This window comes from Leptonychotes weddellii, chromosome 11 (genome assembly GCF_054177405.1).
Source record: "Leptonychotes weddellii isolate Sample4059 chromosome 11, ASM5417740v2, whole genome shotgun sequence".
Lineage (NCBI taxonomy): Eukaryota > Metazoa > Chordata > Mammalia > Carnivora > Phocidae > Leptonychotes > Leptonychotes weddellii.
In genome coordinates this window covers 93,325,063-93,338,684 of record NC_138379.1, presented here as the reverse complement: position 1 = coordinate 93,338,684, position 13,622 = coordinate 93,325,063, and the positions used below count along the sequence as shown (strand labels likewise).

Genomic DNA, 13,622 nt, shown 5'->3' with positions numbered 1-13,622 from the left:
ACACATGTTTTTCTTAACGTTTTGAATTCTGATTATATATTTAATGGGAAGATGTTTTTTAGATCTACTGAGACATTGATTCTTATTGTATATCACTCTTTTACAAACATGAATAGGAAGATAAAAATGAGATAGGCTGCTCATTGTCTTATGGTTAAATACAAAGTCATAGTCATTCTGCCAAGAATGAATGTTCATTATTTTCAATTTCAATGCTCTGTTTCTGGCTTCCTGCGGCAACAATAACTTTTTGCTTTAATGTCAAATGATACTGTAATCTTCTCAAAAAGATTTTAAATGGCAACTAAACTCAACCTGTGGACGCATAATGCAACACAACGGGCCACAATACAGACATCTTTTAACAAGTTTGGGCATAAGCAGGAAATGACCCATACATCAGACTGCTGTCTGGTCTGTGGTGGGAAACACACCTTTAATGGTGAGTCGCATCTGACTTCCAAATTACTAAAATGTGAAACAGAATGTGTATCTTAGAATCAGCACAATAAGCTCATTGATCATATACCATCTTGAAAACGTAAGATCTATGACAGCAAGAACCCTGCCTATATATCCCAACCGCCTAGAACACGGGAGGTACTCAAAACGTGTTTAATTCAAAGAATGAGATGCGTTCTCTCTCCGAGCTAACACTTTACCATCCAGAGTGATGATGCCATGTGGGGTAACAGCTATAAATGCGATTTCTCTGTCAACTTCACAACAATTGGCATTTCTGGTCTGGTTTGGTAATCGTGCCATAAAGATTTGCTGGCACCAGTGAGAAGAAATGCCATCTAATCTCCTTAGACAGGGACACTGTCCTAGTGTTTTCCTCTAAGTATCCCAGATTGCAATGAACGGTAAAAACATCTTGGTGATCTACTCTCTGATGAGATAACCTGTAGGCTGAAATTCTCTCTTGCAGAAGCCAGGGAAAGCAGAGATGAAATTGACAAGTGGCCCCAGGATGAATCTTTGGATGGACACATCAGCCGAGGCTCCTTTAAAAACATACTATCACCTTCAGGTTCAAGAAATCTGGAGATTTGAATATCCCCTGCCATGGCAAGCAGACCAAAGGACAGAAAGTATCAGACATCAAGGCAGTGTTGGATAAAACTCATCCTTTTATCCAACTGCATGATTTAATTCACATCACTTGTTCTTTTTTTTAATGGTTATTTCTTATCATACATTTTATTTCGTCTTTATTGGTAGAGAAGAGTATACCCCACCAAACGCAAACCAATCCAAACAACCTGCTTTCATCCAAGAGGCAACCACATAGAGGTTCTTGTGCTTTACCTCCATTTACTGTAATCTAAGACCCAGTGATGTGGCAAACAACTTTTTCTTCTAATTTGTAAACCTCCCCAACCACTCACAGAGGTGACCTGCACTCTACCTCAGAGCAGTATTTGACCAAAGGCAAATATAAAGCCAACTTTGCTTTACTGACTACGACCTTGCCCCTTGTTCAACTGTTTCAAGTTTACTCGGAGAGATGTTCGAACAAATACAACCTGCTGACCACCATGCCTAAGGACAGGGTGCTGGCAAAATCAAAATAACTTTTTGAGGAACAAATCACAGCCATCTAAATTACTACTTTGACAGAGTAATGGATCTTACAGATGAAAGAGAGCACAATCATTTATCTTGACTTCACAAGACTTGTCAATTTTTCTTGGTCTTTTCTGAAGAACACAATCATAAATAATTTAGAAAATTGACTTAGACCTTAAAGGAGACAACTACAACCTGGGAATGGGAACTTTTTTTTTTTTTAATGTTTTATTTATTTATTCATGAGAGTCAGAGAGAGAGATAGAGAGAGGCAGCGGCAGAGGGAGAAGCAGGCTCCCGCCTAGCAGGGAGCCCGATGCGGGACTCGATCCCAGGACTCCGGGATCGTGACCTGAGCCAAAGGCAGAGGCCCAACCATCTGAGCCACCCAAGCGCCCCTGGGAATGGGAACTTTAAAAAAACAATAGTTGCCTTTGTCTCCTGGGGTAGAATGGAAATCATAAAGCAATTTGCCAGGGAAATTTATTGAGCCTGGTACTACCTGTAACTGATACGAGGCATTCCGATCTCGGACAATTCGACTGCATTCAATTCAGTCAAAATACATCTGCTTAATGGAACTGTAATGGGGTTGAATATTGCATATTACTTCTTATGTCAACTTCTTATTTTCTTTGATATTCTCTTTGCAGTTTGCTCAAACTGAACAGATCAGGGTTCTAATAAAATTCAATAAAAAACAAGCATCTTTTTTTCAAAAATTCTGCACAAGTAACATAATCTTGACATGACATGTGCAGATGAACCTAAGGTATTACTCTAAGAATGTCTTGTTTTTTTCTACTTTGTACAAAGATGAAACAATATACTTAGCTATTTCCAAGAGCTAGACAAAAAGTGCTCACTGTCTGCAATTTGGGTTCCCTGGAGCCTCTTTTGAAACCTCTTTCCATGGGGGCCCCTGCCCTCCTGGTGATTTCTCCCTGGCATCTGCCAGTTGGATCATCTTTTCACTTCTCCTGTTCTCTCATATTCTAACCTGAGTAAGGCAGGCTCATGAAACCATTCGATGAGGAAAGGAGTCTAGTGAGCTCCTTACTACAGATAATATACTTCCACACGGCATCATTTCAAAGAATTCTTTACGCCGAGCATTTATGCTTTTGCCGAGACCACTGTCTTCTCATCCAACCAGTGATTAGTCTGACATGGAGGTTTATAAGAGTACAATTAGCTGATGTGTCGAAGTCAAACATACTTCTTCAAATACTGACGTCACCTTTCCATAATGACCTGAAAATACACCAGGTAAACAATGTGACTGCATACCGTATCACGCAGTGAGTGTATCAATCAGGGTAAGACTGTTGCCACAGTAACAAAACAACCTTGACCTCTCAGCAGACCAACTCTAAGTCCGTTTCTCACACACACACAATCCAAAGCAGTCTGGGTAGCTCCACCATCTGGAACCCCAAGGTTGTTGTTGTAGGAGAAGCTGATGCAAGAGACAGATGCCCCCGCCTCTGCCCAGAATTGATCAAGGTCACTTCGACTACTGCCCGTGACCCAGAATTAGTTATGAAGACTCCATAAAGAAATAGCTCATAAAGTAATGCCTACCTTTAGTAGTAACACTCAAGGAGGTTTAGTTATTATGTTATTATTATATATAAATACTACAATTTCAATTCACTGTTATTATAGGAACAGAACATCTAAATATTAGCCTTTATTATTATCACCATCTCCATTATTATTACTATCATCATGGATTAATTTTGAATTCTGGTCATTTTATATTTTCCTAAGTGATAAAAATTGAGTAATAGGCATAAGAATTTTCTTGAAATCGATAACACATCCTAATTGAATAATGAACAAAATACATAAGTTCTCCAATTTTACCATTTATTAGTGAATTACAACAGGGAAAAAGTAACTGCTTGTAAATAGCATCTTTTCTTTATCAGTCATTTTCATCACAATGCTTGTGCTACCACCAAATAATGGTAAAACATGAAAATGAAATTTTACTTTAACTGTCCTTATAATGTCTGCAGTACACATACTTGGGGTCATGCATGGCCACAGACTTTCCAAGAACCTCGAAATGAGATGTGCTAAAATTTCCAGGGAGGAGCATATAGATTTGTACATTCGACAGTATTCTCTGAAACATTTCCTCAAAATCTCCCTGAAGAAGTATTTATTCTGCCCATCACTCTTAACGGTACGGTCTCATCTCCTTACAACTATAAGTGAGCTAAAAATACCTAAAATATCTTAGGAAAATCCCTTAGAAGTAACCCTTAGAGGTAAGATAATTTATTTTACTTTGTTGAAAAATGTAAGAAAAAATGGTTAATGTGAACAGAAACAAATACTTTGCCCTGGGTTTTATAATTTTACTTATATGCAGATCAAGATCTCTCTGTTGTTAGATTTCACATTCAATCCATTAGTGAGTTTTGTCAGCTCAATCTCCAAAATACAATCTGAATCCATCAACTTTTGGCCATCTCTATGGCTTCCGTCCTAAACCAAGGCACCATTACCTCCTGCTTGGATGAGTGCCACTGACCCCTAAGTATCTCTCTACTCGTAACCTATCTTTCTTCTCTCCCCACCATAATCCATCCCCCTCCCCAACAGCCAAACTGATTTGGTTAAAAGTATGCAACACAGGACCTTTCCACTGCATTTAGAAAAAAATCCAACTTGGCCTCCAAGACCTACCAGATCTGCACGTCTACTTCTAGTCTAGTTCTCACTCACCATGTGCACGGGTTTACCAAGGCTGCTGCAATGCATGGCCTCAGACTTTGTGGTTTACAACAACAGGGATTTCTCTCTCACAGTTTTTGAGGCCAGAAAGCCAAAAGCAAGGTGTTGGCAGGGCCATGTTCCTTCTAGAAGCTTCTAGGGGCTGCCAGCATCCTTTGGCTCATGCTGCCTCACTCCGTCTCTGCCTCCTTCTTCACATTACTTCTCTTCTGTCTGCATCTTATCTCTGTCTGCCTCTCTCTTATAAGAACTGTGATGGCATTGAGAGTCCACTCTGACGGTCCAAAATAATCTCCTTAGCTCAAGATCCTCAACATAATCACATCTGCGAAAACCCTCCAGATTAAGACCTGATAGCTTTGGGTGGACACGGGCTTATCTTTCTGTTCTCCTGACTCAGGGTGTTTGCACTGTGTTCCCACTGCCTGAGATTCTCCTTCTCCCAACCTTCACAAAGCCGATTCCTTGCTATCATTCCGGTCTCACTTCAAATGTCCTAAGAGTTTGTTTCTCTACAATCCCACCTAATATCACCACCTATCCACCCCACTCACTGTTACAGCTCTCGGTTTTATTTTACTTGTAACTTTTGGAGACCATCCTGATTATTTATAAGTGTCCTTTACCTCTCCCCCCCGCACCACCCACCCCTAGGAAGCTGGTTCCATGAGAATAGGGCCTTAGCCTTCCCTGGCCATTACTGTACACCCAGGACCTTGAACGCAGCCTAGCACTATGATAAGCACTCAATTGTTTGTTGAACAGATGGAAGATCAAATGGTTGCTAGAGTCCAATAAAATGGCACCAAAGAGGACTTTTTTTGTTTTGACTAATATCCTGAATCTTTATAAATCATGAATAATGAAATAGGAATTCTAAATAATTTCATCAAGATTTTAGCAGGATTTTATAAGCTAAGGCAGTTTTTAAAAGCTGGAGAAACTTCCGTAAGGGAACTTCTTCGGGGCTATTTCTTAAAAGTCGTAACGATGAGTGAAGTTTCAACGTTCTCACTATATCTCCAGCTTCCATGCTGAAGAGAAGACAGCGAGGTTGCCCAAACATATGTACACAGTGGGGGCTGTCTAGTAGACGTGATGGAGATGCTCTAGCGTATTCAAACGTGGTGGTGTTATCTGTGACAAGTGCTCTAGATCACTGCAAATACCATCTTCATTTAGGACCTTACCGACATGTTTCACTATGGGCATCCTGTTTTTAATTCATAGGAACTCATTACTTCTCTTTGAGTTAAATACTAATAATAATCACTAATATCTACTGGGATCTACTATGTCATATAATACACTAGATAAGAGACTATATAAACTAGTCCTATGAAGCATGAATGCAATATCAGGGTTATGAGTTCTATTCTATCGATTAAAAAACAAACCAAAAGAACAGGAACACTGAGGTTCAAAGAGGCCGTTTGACCTCTTGTGTGACAAGGTGCTGAGCCCTAGTATATCCTGCCTCTGGTGTCTATGCAGGTCACCCACCAGGGACGTGATGGGGTCAAACTGCAGATGAGGACGTGATGGGGTCAAACTGCAGATGGGGACGTGATGGGGTCAAACTGCAGATGGGGACGTGATGGGGTCAAACTGCAGCCCTAGTATATCCTGCATGTGGTGTCTATGCAGATCACCCATCGGGGACGTGATGGGGTCAAACTGCAGACACCGAGCAGACACCAGAACAGTACCTCTTACTAATACGGCCCCATGTTAGGCCAGACAGATGCACAGATCACTCTGTGCTCACTCCTTGTTTCACCTAATAAACCTCTGACAACCACAGGCATTACTGTGACATTCATCATTCCTATCACCCACAAATGAAATATACAGGAAACATCAAAGAAGCAATTACATTTCTTCAGCGTTTTGTTTTCGTCCCTTTGCAAATACAAACCCAGCTGTGTGTATATGAATGTGTGTTCAGAGGTTACACACACACAGACACACATGTATGCTCATACACACGCAGTATCATCTTTGGAGTACTATGTACCAGATAACTGCTGTCAAAAATCCATAATGATTACACACATTAAACACTAGCCTTAGTTTTTTTTTTTTTCAAGATTTTATTTATTTGAGAGAGAGCGAGAGCATGAGCATGAGCATGGGGAGAGGCAGAGGGAGAGGGAGAATCCCAAGCAGACTCTGAACCAAGCGGGGAGCCCTACACAGGACTCCCCACGACTTGAGCCGAAGTCAGACACTCAACCGAGACACCCAGGTACCCCCTTAGTTTTGTTTTCAGATGCTAAGCATCTCTAAGGAAATACATCCCATTTATCATAGTTAGAACATCCTAAGTATACTATTAAAAGAGATTATTGTGTTGGATTAGAAAACTTATCATATATACGAAATGCAATTCTAAACTGGGATAATAAAGCCTCATAAAAAGCCCAATTAATTTAAGTGCTACAACTCCAGGGACACTGGCTGTGGAGTCACACCATGGCCTTGACCATCTGAAGGCACCCAGGCCCCAGGACAGACTGATCCATCCATTTATGAAGCATCTCCAGGCCATATGCCAAAGTTCCGAGAACCCTCACTCTGTGTCCTTAAGAAGCTCACAGTCAGTAATTTGATTAAAACCAATATCTTAATTAAGAATACTTTGGTTTCACGCAGCAACGTAGCTTGTGTAAAAAGAGGAACTTGGGGCAGACACAAAGAGTCTCCTGAAACCCAAAGCAGCATGTTGACTCAGGCCTCATGAGGGGCTGAAACCCATAACTCAATGTCAGAAACAGATCCACTCACTGCGTCCGCAGGCCCCCGGCCCCCACCGGGCTAGGCCGCTGCAGCCTCCTTCCTCTTTTCTGATTGGCTTTCTGCACTTCTAAATGCACAGAAAGGCATCAGTCACTCCTCAGTTGAGCATTCAGTGACCTCATTTCTCAGTAGAGTCTTTGAGCCCAAATTCAAGCTTTCTACAAGGGGGTATCTGGTCGACCTGGCTGAGTCAAGCATCTGTCCGTGCCCAATGTCCTAAGGCCAGTGGATCAGGGCTGGGGAGGCACTGGCCTCTCAGCAGGGACTGTAGTTAATCTCTCAGAGAAGAACCATGAGTAAAGAGGAAAACTAACCACTATGCCTCTTATATTAATAATTAGACAATCTCATTTTGATGGCATAATATCCCTAAAGCACTTAGTATAATCCCTTGAACTAGTAAGTCCTAAATAAACAGCAGTGACAATTTTCAGGGTTTTTTGCATCCCATGGTGTTAGGTGTTAGGGTAGAGTATGCCCAGAGACCTGGGGAGCCCAATACAGTGACTCCCACCTCATCTGCAAGGGCCCCAGAAAGGCTTGTGAGTGGAGCTGGAGAAGGAGGAGCAATTACACAGGTAATGAAGGAAGTATGTGTCCCAGGCTGGGGGGAGGGAGTATTCCAGAATGCTATGGCATAAATAAAATCCCAGAGGAGAGAGAGAGCATGCTCTTTTCCAGAAACTCCAAGTGGTTTCATGCACCAAAGCTCAGAGTGCACGTGTGTGCAAAGGCGGGATGAGAGGAGGCTGGAGGGGCCCGAAGCCAGAACCTGAGCCTTACTCAGAAGGCTGTTCTATTCGGCGGCATTGAAGAATCTTGGAAAGGGGGGTACCTGATCAGACGTCCACCTGTTCCTTGTAGTATGAGGATATGGATTAGCTGACAGCAGGGTGGGAGTGAGGATCTCAGTGAACAGGAGCTCCATTCACCATTCATACAGATACCCCAGGAAAGGCTACTTTAGGAAAGGCTGGGATGAGTTTAGGTCTGTGCTCAGTGAATTTGAGGCACCTGAAAGACAGCTATGAGGTGTCTATAGGGAAATGAAGGTAAGGGTCATGCTCAAGAGAGAGGTCTAGGAAATGGGTGGAGGGAGAACAAGAAGACATAAAACACATGCACCAAGAATTGTGGGAAATTGGATGTGGAGGCATCTGCTCTCGGGAAGGCTGGGAAGGGTTCTCAGCAGAAGGTCAGGTAACACGGGATTTGAGTTGGAAGGAGCAGAAGGGGGGCCTCCAGGTAGACCGGTGCAATGGGGTGCAGAGGGGAGGAGAGACATCCCCAAGAAAGGGGAGTGTAAATTCAGAGGCAAGTCTATGAGCCTTATCTTTGGAATCTGAGAAAGGAGGTGATACATCAGGCACCACTGAGCTCTTCAGTATCCAGGGAAAGACAGAGAATTGTCTGCATGATTCAGTCTTTAGAGAATGGACAGCCAAGAGGGCTAAGGTTATACAGGAGTTAATGATCGAGCTACTGTCCTATAACTATTCTGTAGAAACAAAAATAGAACATCTCTAAAATCCTGTTTGCAGGCTACCAGTTAAGCATGACAGATTGAGCAAACACGTTTACCTTCCCTTCCTCAAAAAAACCCACGAAACATCACCTCCCAGTGTCAAAAGAAAATAATGTCTAAAATTGACAGATCTAGAAGATGCAAAGATAAAATAAAACAAATGCCAAGTAAAGCAAAACACCAGTGTCCTCTGGGAATTAGGACTAGAAGGACCGCCATTCATTATTATAAACCCAGAGAGACATCTGTTTGGTGTTTCAACTACAGACATGTATTACTCTGGCAAAAATACACATTTTATGAATTACAACATCAACACCATGAGAATGAGATTCAGGTTGCATGTAACTTTTCACAAATACACCTTCTCCGGTAATAAATCACATGAGAAGTGTGCTCATGTCTTACTAAATCTATGTCAACATGTGCTCTGCTGGGTGCATTCACCCCTCGCCAACACTTATCTATCAGCACTTTTATGCTTTATCGCAGATAAAATAGAATTATCCTGCCTGCCAGACCAAGTCCTTTTAAGAAACACTCAAAAACATTCGGGTCAACTCCCTAAAAGACTTTACACTCATATTTCACTTACAAACACCATACAATTTAGAACAAGAAGGGGCTTTGAGTGAAACCAATCCGACGTCCTCATTTTGCATCTGGAGAGGAAGCACGGAACGAGAGGATCTGCTAGAGGTCAGACAAGGATGCAGGGTCCTGACTGTCCATTCTTCGTTCCACTGACCCCGCATTTCTCAAGCCCTGGTCTATTGAACACTAGGCCCATTATACCAAATGGCTGTGCAAAATATTAACACCATTGTCAGTACTGAGAGCATTTAAAAATTTGTCTGTTGTTTAGAATTTCAGTCACAAAAAGGGATCTTTGAACAGTGAACTAATACAGAATCCCATCCTAAATGCACACAATGCTTCAGAACTCTCTTTATGACATGGCCATGGATAAGAAAGATTCACCCCCTGCCCTCTTGCAGCTGGAGCAGATGGGGGAGTTAGACCAAAAGTGTAAGAAAGCGTGGTGATGGACACTACAACACTTCACAGGAACTGGAACATTTTGCAAAACCCTCAAATCACAAATATGCCTCCAGATACAAAGTTTCCAGCACACTTTCTGGAGAGTCCAAGTAGAGCTTACTTGGTCAATTTTACCATTAGTCCAAGACAAAGTTAGAATGCTCCCGGAAATACTGAATCCCCTCAGCATTCCATCCTTTAGAGAGTTCCAGCCGATTTGGAAGACGTCACTCAGTTGCTTTAGACCACCCACCGTGGCTGGCTGGCGGGGGCTCCCTGGCCGCCCCTGCTGGCTGACTTTCACGTCACAGATGCCCTGATGATAGACCGTGACCTTCCATTGTGCCTCCAATTCTTCTGCTAGCGATGCACACCACCTGTTTGTGCCTTCCCACTTACTGGATGCTGGGACATCTGTCTGCGGTTCTGCCCTTCTTAGGGGGCCCCTTTAATGCCACCTCCAGCTGCCTTCTCTGTGGAACCCCTCCCTCCCTCCCCTCACCTACCCCGTCCAGAGCTAGAGTGTCCCCTCTGCAGGGAGATCCTGGGGTTTTTGCCACTGCTGTGCAGAAGCCTGTTTCCCCAGGAGAAACTGAGCTCCTGAAAGCAAGAAGCCATGCCACTCACCGTGCATCTTGCATTCAGCCAATTCTTGCTAGAGTGTGGGTATCGCATCCCACATGCCGGCCTGTGTTACGGAGACGAACCTTTTCTTATTAAGAATAAATGATACAAATCTGTACATGTGATAGCTAATGTACTATAATAACTCTATGTGTGAAAGAACAGTGAAGTGGTGTACATTACCCCTAAAACGGTATTTACGGAATCGAGAAAAAATTGACAACAAATTCCAATTTAAACCTTAATTCTTTTTTTTTTTTTTAAAGATTTTATTTATTTGAGAGAGAGAGAGTGCAGAAGAGGGGGTAGGGTCAGAGGAAGAAGCAGACTCCCCACTGAGCAGGGAGCCCGATGCGGCACTCGATCCCGGGACTCCAGGATCATGACCTGAGCCGAAGGCAGTTGCTCAACCAACTGAGCCACCCAGGCGCCCTAAACCTTAATTCTTTTTTTCATTAAAAAATAAATCTACTTTTAGGAAAACCCAATGAGGAAATCCACATTTACAAAGCAGTTATTTTAGATGGAGATTTGCATGACGAGAGGCATCACGATAAAGTTCCTTTAAAACGCAAAATCCTAAAAACAGTAAATAAATAGCAAAATCCCTGGTTAAACTGATTTTGTTTTGTAGCTTTTAAAATGCTTTGATTCTCTCACTGGGTTAGAAAAGTTTTTAGGTTTCCTCCCAGCCCCATGTGTATTATCAACAACACATCTGGGTCTACGAGGGATACAGACTTACACGTATGTACTTTTAAACTCTTCTACTATTTGATTAGAGAGCAGCCAGCACTCCTGCAGCTTAACCCCGTGAGCTAATTGCTACTAAACACGTGGTCAGCAAATGGGAGCAGGGGGATGTCACGAGGAGCCCGTGAGATGCAGACCCTGAGGCTCACCACCAGCTCACCACTGGCACCCGGAATCGGCGGCGTCTGCACTTCAGCATGATCTGCAGGTATCCATACGCACAATCCGCTCCGAGAAGCAGGACTTTGGCTCACCTGCCTTTCCTTCTTTGTGGTCGGGATGTGTCACCTTGAAATAAAATAACTAAATAGCTCTAGTATGAAACATGCAGTAGAGTTATGCCATGCCTTTTACTGCACTTTGAATTTTTTCAGAATATGTTTAAATGCCCGTGGTCTCCATCCATTCTTCCATCACCTGCTGTAACAACACTAGAGAATCGTACTAAGTGAGCGCTGGTGACCAAGTGTAGGACAGCTGCTTCCTCCTGCAGGGATCTGACCTCAGAGCACGTTATACGGTGAGGAGAGAAGAAATGTAACTAGCAATGCAGGTAGCTGAGAAGTCAAACGGGACGATAACGGGGAGAAGGGGAGCACCAGATGCCCCAGGAGAAATTACTACCTGTTAAGCGTTGACACAGCAAGTTTGTATGGGTCCGACCTGAACCAGAAATGAGCTGCGAGGACAGCCATATCCAATCACAAACACTGGGGACTAAAGACCGACAGCAACGTGACGTGTAGAAGCTGCTGCTTTTGCCTGGACAAAGGATAATCCGGTGGTTTTCACCTGAAACCACAACTTCACATACAATGACATAACCGGAATCAACTGCGCCTTCCCTTGGTTCATAAAGAAAACTCTCTTCCCTGAAGACTGGCGTTGGCAAGGCATGCAGTGACAAAGCTTTGGGCCCTTGCCATGTCGTAATAAATAACATGCCCCGAACCAAAAAAGCAAATGAAGTATCAGCATAGACAACTGCTCAGGCTGGTGTGCAAATTAAATCCTAATTAAACCATTTGAGTATCAGAACAAATATAGCCCCAAATTGCAATGCCAATTAGCATTCTGTTTATCAGTCATTATCATAAAACAAAGAGCAAATATAACCATGTTATTTTAATAAGGTCATAATCAGACTAAATTACGCTAGCAAAAAATGCAAAGACTCACAGCAAGATTCATTTGCCAGTATTTCAGTAGAGATGACATAAAGAGATTGAGCTCATTTACAACCCGTGAGCGCACCAAAAATTCTGGAACCTCAATAATCCTCCGGGTCGAAACATAAGGAAACACAGGAACGTTAGTCCTCTATTTCTTTCCTAACCTCTATGGAAGGAGTCCTCCAGGACTGTAACACCTTGGACAGGTTCTCTTTCTTCCCGTTGGAGCCTCGCCCTTCGGGGCCAAGAACTCCAACACCAGAGGCTCTCTGGAGACCAAGTCTACATTTCTAATTGCATCCCCCTCTGCATACGGCAACTCAGACAACACATCCGAACCCAAGCATTCCCACCCTCTAATTTCCCTACTACTGTTAATGTTTTAGCCCCTTCCCGGTAATCCAAGCATTTGGAATTCTTTTGTGGAACCGAACCCAATGTGTTGCAAACTCTATTTATTGATTTTACTGCTGAAATACCTCCTTTCCTGGGACACCTGGGCAGCTCAGTCAGTTGGGCGTCTGCCTTCGGCTCAGGTCACGATCCTGGGGACCTGGGATGGAGCCCTGGGTGGGGCTCTCTGCTCAGTGGGGAGCCTGCTTCTCCCTCTGCCTCTCCCCCCCAGCTCATGTTCTCTCTCTCTCTGACACATAAATAAATAAATCTTAAAAAAAAAAAAAGAAAAGAAATACCTCCTTCCCTTTCTATTCCCATAGCTAATAGCTACTTGTAGGCTTTGGCGATGTCTCACCTAGGCTACATTAATAGCCTCCTACCCGGTCCTCATTCGTTCTCCCACTCATTTGAATGTGGCTGCCCAGGAGCAAAGGGCCCCCATGGCTTGGCCCCACCAGAACCTTGTTTGCTTCTTTTCCTTGTCTCCACCCACACGGCTGCTCCCTGATGCTCTTCCTTGTTATGCAACGTACCTTCTTCTTCCTAGAGATGCCCCTACACCTCTGCTTGCTCAAGTTTCCCCACCTGTAAGGCTCTCCCCAGACTCAGCTTTTGGAAAATGTTCTCACCTACAGTGGGTTGAATGGGGAGCCCTCCCCAAAAGATATGTCTACACTTTCATTTCAAACACTTGTGAATGTTTGGCAAAAGATGTGAGGAACTTTGGGATCTTGAGAAGAGTCTTCCTCGATTAAGCGTGTGAGTCCTACATACAATCTCAAGTATCCTTAAGCCAAGGGCCAACTGACCACAGAAGAGGAGAAGGCAACGGGACCACGCGAGCAGAGACTGCAGCAACGTGGCCAAAGCTAAGGAAAGCCAACAGCCATCAGAAGGTGAGGGACAGATCTTCCCCTAGAGTCTCTGCAGGGTACGTAGCCCTGCTAACACCTCGATATTGGTCTTCTAACCTCCAGAACTGTTAAAGAATA

At 43.3% G+C, this 13,622-nt stretch overlaps 1 protein-coding gene and 1 long non-coding RNA gene across 3 annotated transcripts in view; both read right to left on the bottom strand.

Annotated features, from left to right (window-relative positions):
• PDGFD (platelet derived growth factor D) overlaps positions 1–13,622 on the bottom strand; it is a 211,417-nt gene that overhangs the window by 183,956 nt on the left and 13,839 nt on the right. The window lies entirely within an intron of this gene.
• Positions 6,412–13,616, bottom strand: LOC145716343 (uncharacterized). Its single transcript, XR_014138968.1, has 2 exons — positions 10,748–13,616; positions 6,412–10,549 (listed from the first exon to the last, which is right to left on the bottom strand). It is a non-coding gene; the product is annotated as an uncharacterized LOC145716343 (long non-coding RNA).